Source organism: Lynx rufus, unplaced genomic scaffold, assembly GCF_022079265.1.
Source record: "Lynx rufus isolate CCGP_SWC_20201006 ecotype Redwood Valley unplaced genomic scaffold, mLynRuf1.p SCAF_6, whole genome shotgun sequence".
NCBI lineage: Eukaryota > Metazoa > Chordata > Mammalia > Carnivora > Felidae > Lynx > Lynx rufus.
The window spans coordinates 26762501-26778922 of NW_025814878.1; the positions used below are offsets into that span (position 1 = coordinate 26762501).

The 16422-nt window shown below is 38.2% G+C and overlaps 1 long non-coding RNA gene across 1 annotated transcript in view; it reads right to left on the reverse strand.

The window, feature by feature from the left end:
- Nucleotides 1-16422, reverse strand: part of LOC124529262 (uncharacterized) — a 297645-nt gene that overhangs the window by 143464 nt on the left and 137759 nt on the right. Inside the window, exon 3 of the long non-coding RNA XR_006966295.1 lies at nt 2488-2591. This is a non-coding gene — a long non-coding RNA (uncharacterized LOC124529262). The remainder of the gene's footprint in view (nt 1-2487; nt 2592-16422) is intronic.

The following is a 16422-nucleotide window of genomic DNA, read 5'->3' on the forward strand; positions in this document are numbered from 1 at the left end:
CATTACCTTTAGGCAGTAAATTCATGAAGGCTAACCAACATGGCTGGCAATCAGCAGCTGGATGGCTCAATTTGAACAATATGAACCAATTTGAACCATTTGAACAAAATGAAGGAAGGACCTGCAGGAGTACTGTTGAAAAATTAAGGACTGTCTCCATAATTATGGGAAGTCAGTAGAAAGTGCTCGATCCTCTCATCCAGCTGGTAGACCTCTTTAACCCCTTCACATGACGAAGAACATCAATATGGCACCACTTCCAAGCACAGCAACCACCAATATATAAACAACTTTCTGATGCTTTTAGGAAAGTCAAAGGATGGGACAGAGCTGTCAGCAATGTTTACATGGGGAGAAGTCTCTCTCTTTCTTGTAGGGTAAAAGAGTTTTGATTTTGCCAGTAATGCCCAGAAGGTGGGGGAGTAGAAGCTTTATGTGAAACGGTACTCTCTTCCAAAAACTTCAGGACCAAAAGTGGAGTTGGAAAATGGGAAAAGGGAAAATGGAGGCAATGATCCATGGGCTAATATTTCAGAGCCCAGAGATGTAAAATACATTCTCTAAACTCAGTGATACTGTGTTAGTGTTCTATGTCATCAGATTATAACTGCCTGGAGTAAATTTTTAAATGTGCCATTTACAACAGTTACCAAAATGAGTGAAAGTAGTCTTTTTTATTTTTATTCAATTTAAATTGTGTATGTAAATGGTATTTCTTGGAGAAAGTTTCAGAAACTACAGCAATCTTTCAAGCCAGATGGCCATTTTATACTACTACCAGTTCAATTCCATATAAACACTAGACAATGTTTGAGCTGCATCTGCAATAAATCTAAGAAAATAAACCAAGGTTATTGAAGATCAGGCCCATTTATATTCTATTTGATTGTCTTGTTTTTCAGCTCATGCATATTAACAGTATGATGTGAGTGTGAATTTACTGAAGCACAAGTCAAAACCTGGGATTTGTGTTGTAACTGTGATGCCTAACAGACTCGCCAAAGCTTGTACTGACTGAAACGCACAGCTTTTTCTTTCTAAGCATATCCAGCAGTCCTGGATATTTGGATGTATCTACTTTCAAGTTTCTGCAAAGATATTCCCCTTTTATGAATAATTGTGCTTTCTATGCAAGTAAGTGAAAAGTAAGATTGTTTTCTTCAGAACAACAGCAAGGCAACCCATTATAATAATCCAGAAAACCAAGATGTCAAAAATCTGATGAGATCATTTATTTGGTGAGGTCCTATTATGCACCCACCTCCCTATATGGGTGATCTTAGCAGCTTATTTTCACTTGGCTCTTAGTTTTCCCATAGGGCATACTCTTTAAAAGTACTTGCATTTTGTTTTGTTTTAGGCTATTTTGCTTTTAGTTTTGACAGCCCACTCCCATGCTTGTTTTCTGAGTCCTAGGTTCCAAAGCTGTCTTGGGTATCTGACACTAAGCAGAATATTACATTTTAGAATCCAAAGGAACAAAATTCTTACTGTTTTGCAGAATGGGTAAGAACAAAGAAACTAATTTCCAGATCATTTAAATATATATACTTTCAGAGGTATTATGTTCTCCCAGATAAAGTATTCTCATTTTTATTCATATTAATTTCTGAAACAGAGACTAAAATATCTCAAAAAGCTTTCCAAGAATGTTATCTTTTACACTCAACTCAAACATTCTTTGCCAGCTCCAAAGCTCACAGAGCTTATTTTACAAAAGTAAGTCCTGAATGAATGAAGCGTATGAATCAAAGCACTTAGGTAGAATTTAGCCATTTAGCCCACATATGTGTTTTTCTCATCCCTACTTTAACTCACTTATCTGCATCAAAAACATGATATGTGAAAAGAAAACACAGTTTCCATTGGTGGACCCTTATGATTCTGTCCAAATGACTCACTGATCAGTAGACTTCATTTACCTTCTACTTCTATTCTAACTCTCCCCCCATGAATCTTTGATATTAGCAAAATTTCCTTCTATGATATATTCTTCATGAAAACTTTCTTTACACTCGTGTTTTATCAGATCGTGTCAGTTAGTATCCTGAAGTTCTAGGAAGCTGTATCTACTAGTAAAAACCCTTTGTAAATCACCAACATTTTCCCCTTTCACCACCTGAAAAGCCTGAGGCAGGAGGGCATGCTTAGCGATACATGGCAACGCATGCATCTGTGAGCTTTTAGCTTCGGCATCTTAAAGAATTCAGACATGGGGAAATATTTCAAAGAAACTGTGTCATCTTCTGGAAGAGACTTAGCTCTTATCGCTCACAAGGTATTACAATGTTCTCTGTCACTTTTCTTATCAAAAAAGTATTGAGCACCCTCCATATTCCATCCAGGCTTGTAGCTGGACTCCAGGAATGCAAATATAAACAATATGAACAAAATAAGAGTCCCTGATCTCAAGATGCTCAGAGGCAAGTAAACAGGGACACACTGAAGATAATCCATGTAGGTTGGGAATATACCGCATTCACTCACACATATTGAGATCCTCCTATTGCACTCACTGTGTTGATCATGACAGCAGAAGGGAACTCAGAGGAAAGGCCATTAGCCCAAGTAGAGATTTCAGGAATGTCTACCTGGAAGAAATAACATTTGAAATGTTGTTATACAGATGATGGCAAGGGCATGGGCATTCTGGATAAGTGAAGATCATAGTCAAAAGCAGAGTCATAGGAAATGTCGTAGACAATGCAGGAACCTATTTGCTATTTCTATTTGCTATTTCTAGAACATTAAATGCTAGGACTAGAGAAATGACAGATGAGATTGGAGTTCTATGAAGGACAAAGAGCTAGGTTGGAAAGAAAGACCCCATCTTTTCAAAGGCCTCCTGGCTAGGAGAAACTTAGAAAGCCTGAAGGTATTCTCTCAGCAAAATATTATAAACTCTTTAGGTTAATTTATTACTACTGTACAGAATTTGGGTTAGAACTTCGTATCATCTGGTATAGACAGAAAAAGCAGGTTAGATTTATACTGTGGGCGAAAAAAAAACCAGGATGGTTAGCTGGACTGAAGGACTGAGTTTTTCACAGACATACAGAACACAAATTAATATATACATACAAACCCTCATGTATCATTTATTTGTATTAGCCAAAAAAATTTATTTAAAATGTAGTGTGTCTAAAGCCACTATCCAGATCATGATTACCCCGAAAGTGAGTGAAAACAATCTAATCAGTTTAAACCCAAATCCTGCTCAGTTTAGTTCCATATACTCTTCCCAGCGTCCACAACTTCTAATACTGGAAATACCCTTACTATATGCTTCTGTAGGGAGATTAAGGAGAAGACAGAGAAGTATTATCTCCATATCACCCACTTTTTCCTAATCCCTTTCTAGCTTTCCTTCAAGGGGCTGGAGAAAAATCTGTTCTGTGATGTGAACTGCATACAAACTATTCACAGTTGACCACATCCGCTGGGCAAGACTCACCAATCCCAAGGAATGTACAAACTCAGGTTCCAAAACACAGGCTGACTGATCATTCTGGCCGACTAAATTGGGAACTAATTAAATGTTTTAACTGGAAGTCTCTCCTCACTGCAGCAGAACAGAGTCATTTTGAAGCAAACACTTCAATGAAACACTTCTTAGGGAGCATCCAATTTAACTACAAGAAACAACTGCTTCTGGTTGGCAGAACAACTTATTCTTTCTTGATTCCCCTCCCTTCCCCACCAACATGTATACACACAGGCTAAATATCACTTATGCTAACAAGTATAACCACAGAGAAAGAAAGATACTATATCTCACAGATATCGAAGTCATCAGAAACAGTCTCTTCTTACCTATGCAGGATTTTAATTCGGTTCACTGAAGCAGAGGAAAGATTATATAAATTATTGACATAAAGGAGATTTCAGAGGAGTACTTAAAACACGTTGGGTATTATTTGAATGCAATAATGGTAGGAGGTTAAGTTATTCCTTTCATTTCCATTAGTAATTAGATGTTGGTTGAAGCATTTCTCCTTCTGGCAATCCCTTAAAGAGGTATAATGCTCTGGGGCAGCAGAGCCTTAATTCTCTTCAAGTAGGGAGCCTCCATGTGAACTTACAGTCCCAGCATCTTTAGAGGGGCAGCTGGAATTAGATTAGCCTATGTGGATCTAAGAAGGGAATCCAACCAGAAACCCTGAAGGCCAGAAAGAGGAAGTTGCTAAGTGTCCTGCAGTGAGAAGTCTCCACTTGGACTTATAGCCCAAGCTTCCTTAGAAAATCAGAAACCTTTAGCACAGCAAATTCTCACATGTTATTATTAGGTATCATCCCCTCAATTATTCTAGATGCAAAAATTAGTGTCAAACACGAAAACTGCTGCAACAGATACACAAATCAAGACTTCAAGTTGTTCAGCAGCTGCTCTTGGGCAAGAACTGTCTAGACTGGAGATTGCCATCAATATTGAGTGACTTGAATACTTAATACGAGTCAGAAATCATGCAAGGTGATGGTGCACAGATATGAAAAGGATGCATAAAATGGGCAGATACATAAAAAGATAACTTCAGATATTATAAACTGAATTCCAAGACAGAGACAAGCATAGAGTGGCATAGAAGCAATGCTAACGGTAGGGCCTCAGGGAAGAAATTGTGAAAGGAAATCAGGTGTAAACTAAATTTTGCACGATGAGTAGGAGTTGGACAGTTTAAGAAGGAAGGGGATGGGTACTGTAGTTAGGGGGAGTAGAATAACCAAAGTAACATCTGTATGGTTTTAATTTAAGCGGTTTAGTGTTACTAGACTTCAAACTGAGAAAGGAAGGTTGGTCAGTAACGAGAAGAGAGACATACATGAAGACAAATATATGTCTTTACTGAAGAAAAAAAGAACTCTCAAAAACCAGAAAAGGCAGATGGTCCAATTTTAAATATGGTCAAAAGATGTGAATAGGCATAGTATAAAAGTGAATATCTGAATGTCCAAGAAACATGAATATCTGATTGCCTCATTAGTAATCATGGAAATGCAAAATACAACTTTTATGCTATCATAAGGAACTTGGACTTTATCCTCTGGATAATGGTAAGTCATTGAATAATTTTGAAAGATAATCAAGAAAAAAAAACAGACAATAAAAATAGATCCACGGAGGATCCAAATATTGACACACTAGTTTATATGGAAATGTAAATGGTCAAGAAGAGCTAGAATATCATTGGAAAAGAAGAAAAGGTAAAGTTGGAGGACTCACTTTACCAGGTATTAAGACTTATTATAAAGCAACAGTAAGAAAGACAAAGTGTAATGACAGACAAAGTGAACCAATGGAACAGATTAGAGGGTCCAGAAATAAACACACCTATAGTTTTGGTAAAGGTGACACCGCCAGGCAGAGGGCAATGAACCATATCTCACCAATAAATGATGCTGGGTCATCTGGATGTGCATATAGAAGAAGAAAGTAAAATTTGACTCCTACTTCTTACCACACACTAAGATCAATTCTAGGTATACTGTAGATCAAATGTAAAAGTTAAAATAATAAAGCTTCTAGTAAAAATCTGAATGATTTTGGGGAAGGTAAAATTTCTTAAACAGGACTCATAAAGCGCTAGTCTAAAAAGAAACAGTTGATAAATTGGATAACATTAAAATTAGAAACATCTGTTCAAAGACTATTACAAGAGTGCAAAGCCCTATCTATGTGGATAAATTATGTTGTATTCATATAATGCAATACCACACAGAGATGAGAATTAGTGTTCTGTAGCTATATGCCAACATCTAGATGACTTTCAAAAACATCATATTAGAGGAACAAAGCCAGACCAAGGAAAAGTATATTTCACATGATGTCATTTTCACAAAATGTAAAAGTAGGCAAAACTAACACGTGTTGTTGAGATCAGGATAGTAATTATCTTTGCAGATAAGTAGTGACAGGAAGACAACAAAAATAAGAACTTCTATGGGTGTTGATAGTATTCGGAGCTTTATCTGAAAGGTTGTTACACTGATACAGTCAGTTAATGAAAACTACTTGCCTGTATACTTATGATATGTGCATCATTCTGTATAGTTTGTACATCTGATTCAACATAAAAAGCACCTATAAAAGTCAGGCTGATAAAGTAAATGAGAAAATCAAATTGGATGTAAGCAAAGTGTGCTGCCTATACTTCTTACTATGGTTTCTTGTTCTTCTTTTTTTTAAAACACTTATTTATTTTTGGGACAGAGAGAGACAGAGCATGAACGGGGGAGGGTCAGAGAGAGAGGGAGACACAGCATCTGAAACAGGCTCCAGGCTCCAAGCTGTCAGCACAGAGCCTGACGCGGGGCTCGAACTCACGGACCGCGAGATCATGACCTGAGCCGAAGTCGGACGCTCAACCGACTGAGCCACTCAGGCGCCCCACTGTGGTTTCTTCTTGAAAGCAACTTAGACTGTCTTCTTTTGACAGAGATATTTGCATATTACATACCTAAGAACATTCTTTACTAAAAAAATCAAATAGGCTGTTGGTACACCCAACAGCATTGCCAAATCTAGCTAACACAATGTTAAGTGGAAGTCATGTATGTAAGGTTCAAAAACAGGTAAAGCTAATTTATAGGATTAAAAGGCAGTCTGGGTAGTGTTTGAGAACATAGCAGAGAATTTTAAGATGCTGGTAATGTTCTATGGATTGGATGGTGATTTCATGTGTTTACTGTGTGATAATTCATTAAGGTATACACTTATAGTCTGTACACTTTTTGTAGGCTTTATGTCAATAAAAATTATATTAAAACAAAAAAATATATAGAATATGCCTTGAAAGAGAGTTGGCGAAGGATATAACATCATTATTTAAAATTGAGAAAAAGGTAAGAAACTGGCAGAAAACAAAGGCAGAAGATCTGACCCTGCTAAAAAGAATACTGTTACATTGGCCCTGTCCAAGGTCATCCATGATCCTTGACTAAGTAGATTTTAATAAACATGCTCCCCCTCTAGCTGCAGAATATCAGCCTGGTACATTTTTCTGAAGGGAATTTCTGAGCTTCAGTGATCCCTTTTTGAGAAATAGGCACAGAACAAACTTTCACATGTAGGCTTTTTCCCAATCATTTGCAATCTGTTTTAATACACTGACTCTATGTTAGTTTCTACCCAAATGCTTTTTGTTTTCTAGCTAAACTTCCATCTTGAGAATTAGCTCTCTTTATATATAGGCAAAGTTACTCATAGTAATTTTGATAAAGCCCTTGCATAAAACCTTTTAAGTCTAACAAATCAAGCGATTGCACTGGTGCCATTTTTGGAGACCCAGTCCTGCTAAGTGCTTGTATCTGATTGTTCCTTCCTGGCAGGAGGGGGCCTAAGTAAGGGGTAGGAGGGCTGAGAGTAAAACCAGAATAGTAGAGTTGGCATGAGTCATGTTCTGGAGTGGGGCCGAGGCTGAAACTGGGGTAGCAAATCTGAAAAATGTCATAGATGCAAGTGACAAGACAGGGAAAGCTGAGGTACATACAGGAATCATAAAAACAGGGAAATCAGAAATGAGGAGGGGAGTAGACAACAAGAGCTGGTCTAAATTGGTAGTTAACAAAACTGCTGTGAATTAGGATCACCCGAGAATTAAGAAATCATTGATACTGGGGCCCCACAAATACACACACTGAATAAGAATCTTCAGAATGAGGCCCACACACCTGCCTTTTTTGTAGCTCACACGTATTTTATTTATTTACTTATTTTTTGAGAGAGAAAGAGCACCTGAGAGAATGGGGGAGGAGCAGAGAAAGGGAACCAAAGGATCTGAAACAGGCTCAGAGAGCCCGATGTGGGGCTCAAACACAGAAGCCCTGAGATCATGACCTGAGCTGAAGTGGAACCTTTAATGATTGAGACACCCAGGCGCCCCATCTCACACGTATTTCTAATTGTCGATATCAGTAGGGATGCATTAGGGAAGCACTTCTCTGGAGAAATGCTGTCTGAAGACAGAAGTGGGGCTGTCACTAGCTTTTTACAAAACTCCAGCATAGGTTACTCAGGGAGTCTAGGGTTGTTTAAAGGGGCTGGAGTGAAGTGAATAGTTTGTTAGTAATTCAGGAAAATGGCATCAGGAGAGAATATTTGGTGCACAAGCTAAGACAGGAAGCCAGTTTAGTACTAACCTTCTGTCATGGGAATGAACCAAGAATGTTGCCTGTCAGTCAGAGAAAGATAAATATCATATGATTTCACTCATATGTGGGATTGAAGAAACAAAAAAGATGAACATAGGGGAAGGGAAGAAAAAAATAAGATAAAAAGAGAGAGGAGGCAAACCACATGAGACTCTTAAACACAGAAAACAAACTGAGGGTTGCTGGAGGGGTGTTGGGTGGGGTGATAGGTATTTAGGAGGGCACTCGTTGGGATGAGCACTTAGGTGTTACATGTAAGTGACAAATCACTAAATTCTACTCTTAAAATCATGATTATACAAAATCATAGATCTAAATAAAAATTTAGCTTTTTATTGTATCTAAATAAAAAATTTAACTTGGATCTAAATGAAAATTTAAAAATTACAAAAAAAAAATTATGGCAAAGCTCCTACTAGACCATTTCCTTCTGGGTGGAAAAGATACTTCCTACTTCAGGTGAAACATTTAGGAAGCAAAAGGGAACGGCAGTATCCACTCTGATCATAAGCTAAGTATTTGGTTCTCTCCGGTTGCTGTCCCAGAGGATGATGCTACTTGTATTTTCAAACCAAGGAGGGAGGGAAATAAACCAGCGTCAGAGGCAGCTGGATTTGGGTTGGTCTCCGTGGAGCTCCAAAGGGAGCCTCACCAAGAGCTCTGAAGGCCAAAAAAGAGGAAGTTACACAGTAAAGTGGCTCATTCAGGGGCAGAAGAAAGCACCGAGACTCGGTTACCTAGCGATGAGTGTTCACAAACTGCCTGAAGCGGGACACTGGGCTTGTTGAGAGAGTGTGCCTGCATGTCCCTGGCTTGGCTCTCCCTCCTCCAAGGCTGGCATTGTGTCTGTGCTATTGTCCGCTTCACAGAATTAAGGGAGCTGAGGTAAGCCATTGACCAGAGTGTTTCCTCAGCTCCTGAGGAATGTTTACTGAGGTGTGGTGTTTTTCAAAGCCTTTAATAAGGAGTACGCCATGTCCTCCGTACCTTTATTTTTCTAAATGTGTGGGGAGGACACACTGTTTTTGCTCCTTTGCCAGCATTCCAAAACATTCTTGTCGCTGTGAATTCCGTGCCATCCTCCGAGAGTGGATGCCTTGACGTGAGCTTTGTACTGCAATAATATATTCAGGTTTTCCAAGTAAGAGAAACCGGACTCTATAGAGACATCCTAAAACTTTTGAGGTTCCTCAAAGGTGTAAGATAGAAATCTTTTTTGTAAAAGGCAATGCGTATGGGGAAAAAAATACAATTCACCTTTGCCTTCAGGATTATAAACCAGAAACAGAAAAAAAAATGTTCTATTTAATATCTTCATGGCATTTTGATCCCTCCCGAAATCACTATCAATAATTTGGTCAGGCCACAAAACTGTACCAGAAAGCAAGCTTTAGGTTTAATGATGTAAGTATTTGTCTTCCTAACACAAGCACTGAAACTGTCCTGATTTTGCCACTCTCCACCAATGTCTACAGCACAGAAAATGTTCTCTCCTTGGGAACAACTACCTTGGGATGGGGCTTTTCCTTTCTGCTGAATAAAAACATACAGAAGTGCATTTCACCGAGATGGCCACAAGTAAAATAAGAGACACAGTAGAGAAGAAAAAAACACTTTTCTGTCTGTGTCAGTTGAGAGATGGACGTTTACCAAAAATCCACACAGAAGAAGTTTCTCAACTAAACTGAGAACAGTGTGCAGACTCGACTAAAATGTTCCTGAACTTTGAAGGACATGAGAAATTTTGAACTCAGTGAACCGAGGGTGCCCCATGCTTTGGCAAGGACAAGTATGTATCCCACAGTTACATTCATACCTCATTTTCCAAAATGGGGCAGCATGGAGCACTGTGGTTTAGATGTTAACAAAAATTAATGTCTGGAGAAACATGAAGGGTAAGCTTGCATACACGTGGTCTTTATAAGAACTACTACAATTGAGGGGCTGGAGGCTTTATCATGCAAAGAAGTATCTTTTTAGAAGCCAAAGTTGGAGCCATAGTTTTTGAGAGGAATGGTCCAATAGGTTCACTTTGACATCGGTGGTTCAAAGAATTGGCAATAAGTAGTAAGTCATAGAAATTGCCTTAAGATACAACTGTACCTTCAGATCTTAAATATCAAAATATGAAAAGAGAAAAGGGAATTGATATAAAGAAGAAAAGTAATTTTTCAAAAATTAGATAATTAGGATGGATATAGAAAACTGAGGAAGGTAGCTTACTATAAAAAAAACCACATATATGTTAGAAAGGCAAACCATTATAAATGGCTCTATTTAAAAAAATTTAATGTTTCTTATTTTTATTTTTGAGAGAGAGACAGAGCACTGGTAGTGGAGGGGCAGAGAGAGAGAGAGAGACAGAATCTGAATCAGGCTCCAGGCTCTGAGCTGTCAGCACAGAGCCCGATGCGGGGCTTGAACCCATGAACCATGAGATCATGACCTGAGCCAAAGTCGGACACTTGGCCAACTGAGCCACCCAGGTGACCTGGCTCTAGTTTTTTAATAAAAGAGTTTTAGAATACACTCCTCTATTAAATTAGCATCATCAAGGCCATTTTACCCGTTAGCCATTTCAGCCCAGTGCCAATGCGCTGCGAGATTTTTAAAGGTTTACAAAAATGACTGAAACTTGAAAAAGAGGGTATTGGCTCCAAACTACAAAGGGAAAGCTGCAAAATGAAAATTAATTAACTTAATTAAATGTCTACAAAAAATAACATTACATCAACTAGTCACCTGCAATTCTACTCTTGTAACTGCAGTATAAATTATATTTAATGCAGGATATGGGTGGATTTTAATTTGCGTGATGTATTATACATGCAGGGCAGCCAACAGTAAAATGAGAAGGCCTCAGAGCAACCGTGAAGAACTTTAATATGACCAAAATGGCAGTCTGCTTCCCTAAAAGCATTGGACGTTAAACAAGGGAAAACAGAATTAGGAATGCCAACATTAAGTATCAAAACAGTGGGCCTTAGGAAGAATAATGCCACGCCTCCCAAGAATAAGCAATACGGGCCGAAATCTTCATCTCTGTTCCTCTGAATCCAAGCACTGCTGTATCATAGTGCCTTATTAAAAAGTTTTTAAATTAAAAAAAATATTCATTTATTTTAAGAGAGATAGAAAGAGAGAAAGAGCGAGCGAGCGCACAAGCATGAGAGGGGCAGAGAGAAGGCGAGACAGAATCCCAAGCAGGCTCCACACCATCAGCACAGAGCCCAATGCGGGACTTGAACCCACGAACCGTTGTGAGATCATGACCTGAGCCGAGATCAAGGGTCCGACACTTCACTGACTTTGCCACCCAGGCACCCGTCTTTGGTTTATTTTTAAAGAACAAGTTTTCCTTAGAAGAGTCAATATACCATTTACTCCTCACTGTGCACGATCTCTAAAAAAGTTAGAAAAGTAGTTCAACACCATTCACTGAAGGTTGATACCCAGTGAGTGTGCTGTGTGGTAAGGGTAGGGGTGGTGAATTTTAAAGGTGAAGGAAGATCTGATGCTGAGCAAGGCAGGCCTGGCTGAAATGAAGGATCGGTAATATCTGAGCTGCAATGTACTGGGTACAGCAATTTAACTTGGGACTAATCCTAGGTTTTCATAGCCTCACTTGATCTCTCTTACTGAAGGAAAATGATCTGCGTCTTATTATCCACTCTTTACACAGTATAGAAATATATCAGCTGATACCACAGCAATATAATGTACATTCATTTAGTGGCTACAATACAGAAAACCCAAAATATTTCCCATAGAAAAACTGCAACTTTAAAGCTTTTATGAGATTTCTGTCTCCCTCTGTCTCTCTGTCTCTCCACACACATGGGAGCACACACAGAGAGAAATTATGTAAAAATTATGTGCTGGTAATTGCTAAATCAGAAGCTATAAAACTAAGCTGGGGGGCCTAGACAAACACCTCACAGCTAAAAATCTTGTGATTCAAGGATCTATGGTATTTTATGCACTATTAAATCGTACAGACTATCACGGAATAAATCATTTTTAGGTTTTGATTAATTATTCATGAAGTGGCTTCTGGACCTCTTAAACTGGAAAAGGCAAAAATAAAACCAGGCCAGGACGTAAATGAGGAACCAAAGGAGCCAGGCCTACAAAGCAGGGTGGGGGTTACAAGGAAGGAAGTTACTCAATTTAACGAAATTCTTTTGGATCTCCCAAGAACTCCTCGTGTTGGGCTTTTTACATAACTGTTCTCAACTTGGCACAGTTTTGTTGATCTGAAGAGAAATCAGGACTGAGGTTCAGAGGTAATTTAAATTTATTTTTCATTTTTGCTTGTTTTAAAAGGCTGATGTTTAGACAAATTCTTTCCTCTCACCCTAAATTTTTTGGAAACAGCTCTTTAATTAAACTTTATTGACACAAACAAAAAAAAAAAACCAGACCTGTTATTTTCTTTGGGTGAAAGAAGCCTTATGCTTTTCACCAAGAGACTAGAGAAAAACTATTGTTTTCTTTGCATATGCTTTTCGAAGATTAATTTTAAAGTTTATTTATTTATTTTGAGAGAGAAAGAGAGGGAGCAAATGCACGTGAGTGGGAGAGGGGCGCAGGGAGAGAAAGAGAGAGAGAGAGAGAGAGAGACAGAATCCCAAGCAGGCTCCTCTGTCAGCACAGAGCCTGACACAGGGCTCAAACCCACAAACCATGAGATCATGACCTGAGTCAAAATCAAGATTTGGACGCTTAACTGACTGAGCCACCCAGGTGCCCCTTGAAAATTAATTTTAAATAAAATGAATACCTGCCTGTCACAAACCATTCCAGGGCAGAAGGGAAAAGTAAAAGTTCTCCTATCGCACTTTTCCTATCCTTTCTCAGCCCACCCCCTGCACGTACACAATCATTATCTACATTCTGTGCATTTGTTCTCCAGTGTTAAGGTGACAGCAAAGACTTCTGCGTCTCATAAAATAATAATACAGCCCTATCCTGGATGGTGAGAACAAACTATTTTGTCTTGTACCCTATGCTTTTCCTCTGAGTTGAGTTTTTTTCAGGATGCTAAAGTACATCCTCCCACAGAAACACTCACATCTGTGTAAAAGATGTGTAAGACGATGCATCATTGCGTGCGACACTGCAAACTTTGGAAGCAACCTAAATGTCCTATCCATAGGGACAAGGCACATCTATACTAATGACTAGCAGTCATTAAAAGGATGACGTCAATTTATATGTGCTGGTACAGAAATATATTTTGTTTGATGGCAAAAACAAAGAAAAAACAAGACCTATTAAATACCAAAAGCAAATTACTGCATATACTGCATGATTACACATAACACCCCTGCAAAATGAACCTAAGTCATTATTGTGATTCCAAGCTTTGCTCTGCACTTATATGTGTATATAATATAAATGCAATATATACTATGAAACGTATGCCCGAGAATGACTTAAAAGTGACTAATCTTAGGACTAGAAAATATATATATTGCACCCTTTTGATGAACCTGAAAGACTGGCTTTCTTTTTACCCCTTCTAGTAATGAGGAAGGATTTCCATCTCTTCTTTTTGCTGTTGATCTCTACATCTGGAGCATGTGGGCTCTCAATAAAAATGTACAGAATGAAGGAACAAACCTTCCTGCTCCCATATTAGGAAAACTGCCCATGATAAATGATTGCTAGATTAGGCTCAAAGTAAAGACAGAAAAAAATAGGACTCTATAAAAAGAAATCTATAAAAAGAAATTGGAAGGGGTCAGAATGGAGAAGAGATAATAGAAGGGCCATCCTGCAGGTCTGCATCAGAGGGGCTCTCCGTTCATACTCTTCCAATTATGAAAAACAGCATAAAGGGGTGCAGTAGTATTAGTGATTACATTCAGAAAGACAACTTTGGCCTTGCAGAACAATTTCAATACTGAGAGGAGAAAGAAAGGTGGCCCAGGGATCCATGGTTCATATTTGCTTAGATCCAGCCTTTGGTTCTAGTGGTTGGTCAATACAAATTATACACTTTCCTTCTTTACTCTTTTAATGCTCATTGACTTTGTTCAGTTTTTGATAAAGAACTTACGTTTGAGTTGTAAGTGAAGAATTTAAAGCTTAAATTGGCTCAATTAAAATCTATTCAAAAGAACAGACATAATATGAATAACGTACTTCTATTTTCTCTGATGGTTATTGATTTAAAGTCGAATCTGTTATTTATAAATAGATTATTTACCCTTTATGAAGTGCTTAGTTCCCTATAGGATACTTTCTCCTATGACTAATTAAATGTATACAGTAGAAATCGGAATGTGTATGATCTTTTAGAAATTTGGGGGGACACTCATTTTACAATTATTTATAGTTAACCCTTGAACAACTTAGGGGTTCGGAGTGCCAATCCCCCGCGCAAATGAAAATATGTAGCTTGTGACTCCCCCAAGAATTTAATGACTAATAGCTTATTGTTGACCAACCGCCTTACCATCAACACAAACAGTTGATTAACATATATTTTGTATGTTATATGTATCATTCATTGTATTCTTATAGTAAAGTAAGCTGGAGAAAAGAAACTGTTATTAAGAAAATCATAAGGAAGAGAAAATATACTTACACTTTAATTAGGTTTGAGGCACATATATTTATAGTACTATTCTGTAGCCAAAAAAAAAATCCTGTAGAAGTAGACCCACCCATTTGAAACCCATGTTGTTCAAGGGTCAACTATACTTTGATTCTTTTTTCCAATGTGAGTTTTTATTCCTAATAAGATCACAGGTATAGGGCCTATGCAACACCAAATATTTTCACGAAGGTAGGTGGTATTCCAGAATAAGAGCTTACGCTTTATGAAGCCCTAGATAAGTTTTAGTTACGCTTAGCTATTACGAACTAAAGAAATAATATGTTAGACTTGGAAATTTGGTTCTCTGTGGCTAAACTGATTATATGACCAATCTGCCTAAGACAGTTCCTACTTACCCACCATGGTCCTGGTAAAATGATTAATAGGATCTCCTTTCAAATCTATCCACGTTTGAAAAGAAGTTACATGGTTACCTTACACTAAGAAAAAAAAATGGTTGGCCTTATTTCAAATTTCTGTGTTTACTCTCTTCTACTCCGTATCGTATCTTATTTTCAGATCCCCAAATCACAGGACCTTGGTGGGATAATGACTGAAAGATGATGATATCTGAATCTCCCCCAGGATGTTGAAGAATACCGTTCAGTTGGACTACAACAGGGTCGCAGCTGTGTAGAAATTCAGAGCAACTATTTCAGATTGTGCTTTTGTAGGAAGAGAGTTGCTTGCTATTGGGCCTTCTTATTGAAATGAGACAGTCTGTGCTTCTCCGGTCTCTGCCTCCCCAAATTCCTCTGATTAGGGCAAATAGTATTACAACAAGGAAACTGCTAGTCTACTGCCTGCAAATCATAACAGCTAAACTAAAATCTGAATCCAGTGAAATAATTTGGGCTTTTTCTTGAGATAGCTTTTCACCCGCACAACAAAATCAGCTCAAGACTTTGATAAACTTAGAGCCTAACTTCAGTCCTATGTAGCTTTCTGAGCTTATCACTCTACCATTTCTGATTCTGTCATTAAATGAACTCACCTATCAGATATTCTTAAGGAGCCCTTAGCATTCCCAGGATTTCTTTTTACTTCATAATCACTTGCTAGTTCTAATCTTCTATTTGGATGCGAATTTAGCTGACTGGAACACTTTAATTAGGTTGGAGGCATGTATTATTCAAAGCAAGAAAGTAGTTAACTGAATTGGAACACACCATAAATGGTGGCTCTGTGTGTTTTAAGAAATGGCGGTAGTAGTGATGGAGGCGGTTTTTAATTCTGTTTGTTGGCTTGTTTGTTTGCTTTTAAGCTGTTTCTCAGATCTGATATGGTATGCTGGAAAGCAACGTCTCCCTGTTCATAAGCATTCAGTAAGCAATTGCCTTTTTTTTTTTTTTTTTTTTTTTTTTAGAAAGAGTGTGAGCCAGGGAGAGGGACAGAGAGAGAGAGAGAAAGAGAGAGAGAGAGAGAATCTTAAGCAGGCTCCGAGCTGATCCTGGGATCGTGACCTGAGCTGCAATCAAGAGTCAGATGCTCAACTGACGGAGCCACCCAGGTGCCCTGAAGTTGATATTCTTGTACGAATATTTAAAACTAAACATTCTTTGAGTTAAAATGGCATTGCTGCATTAATTCCTTTGTAGAATTTTTTTTTTGGCATTTTAGATTCTAATCATCAGTAGATGATATATATTGACTCCTACTCTATTTCC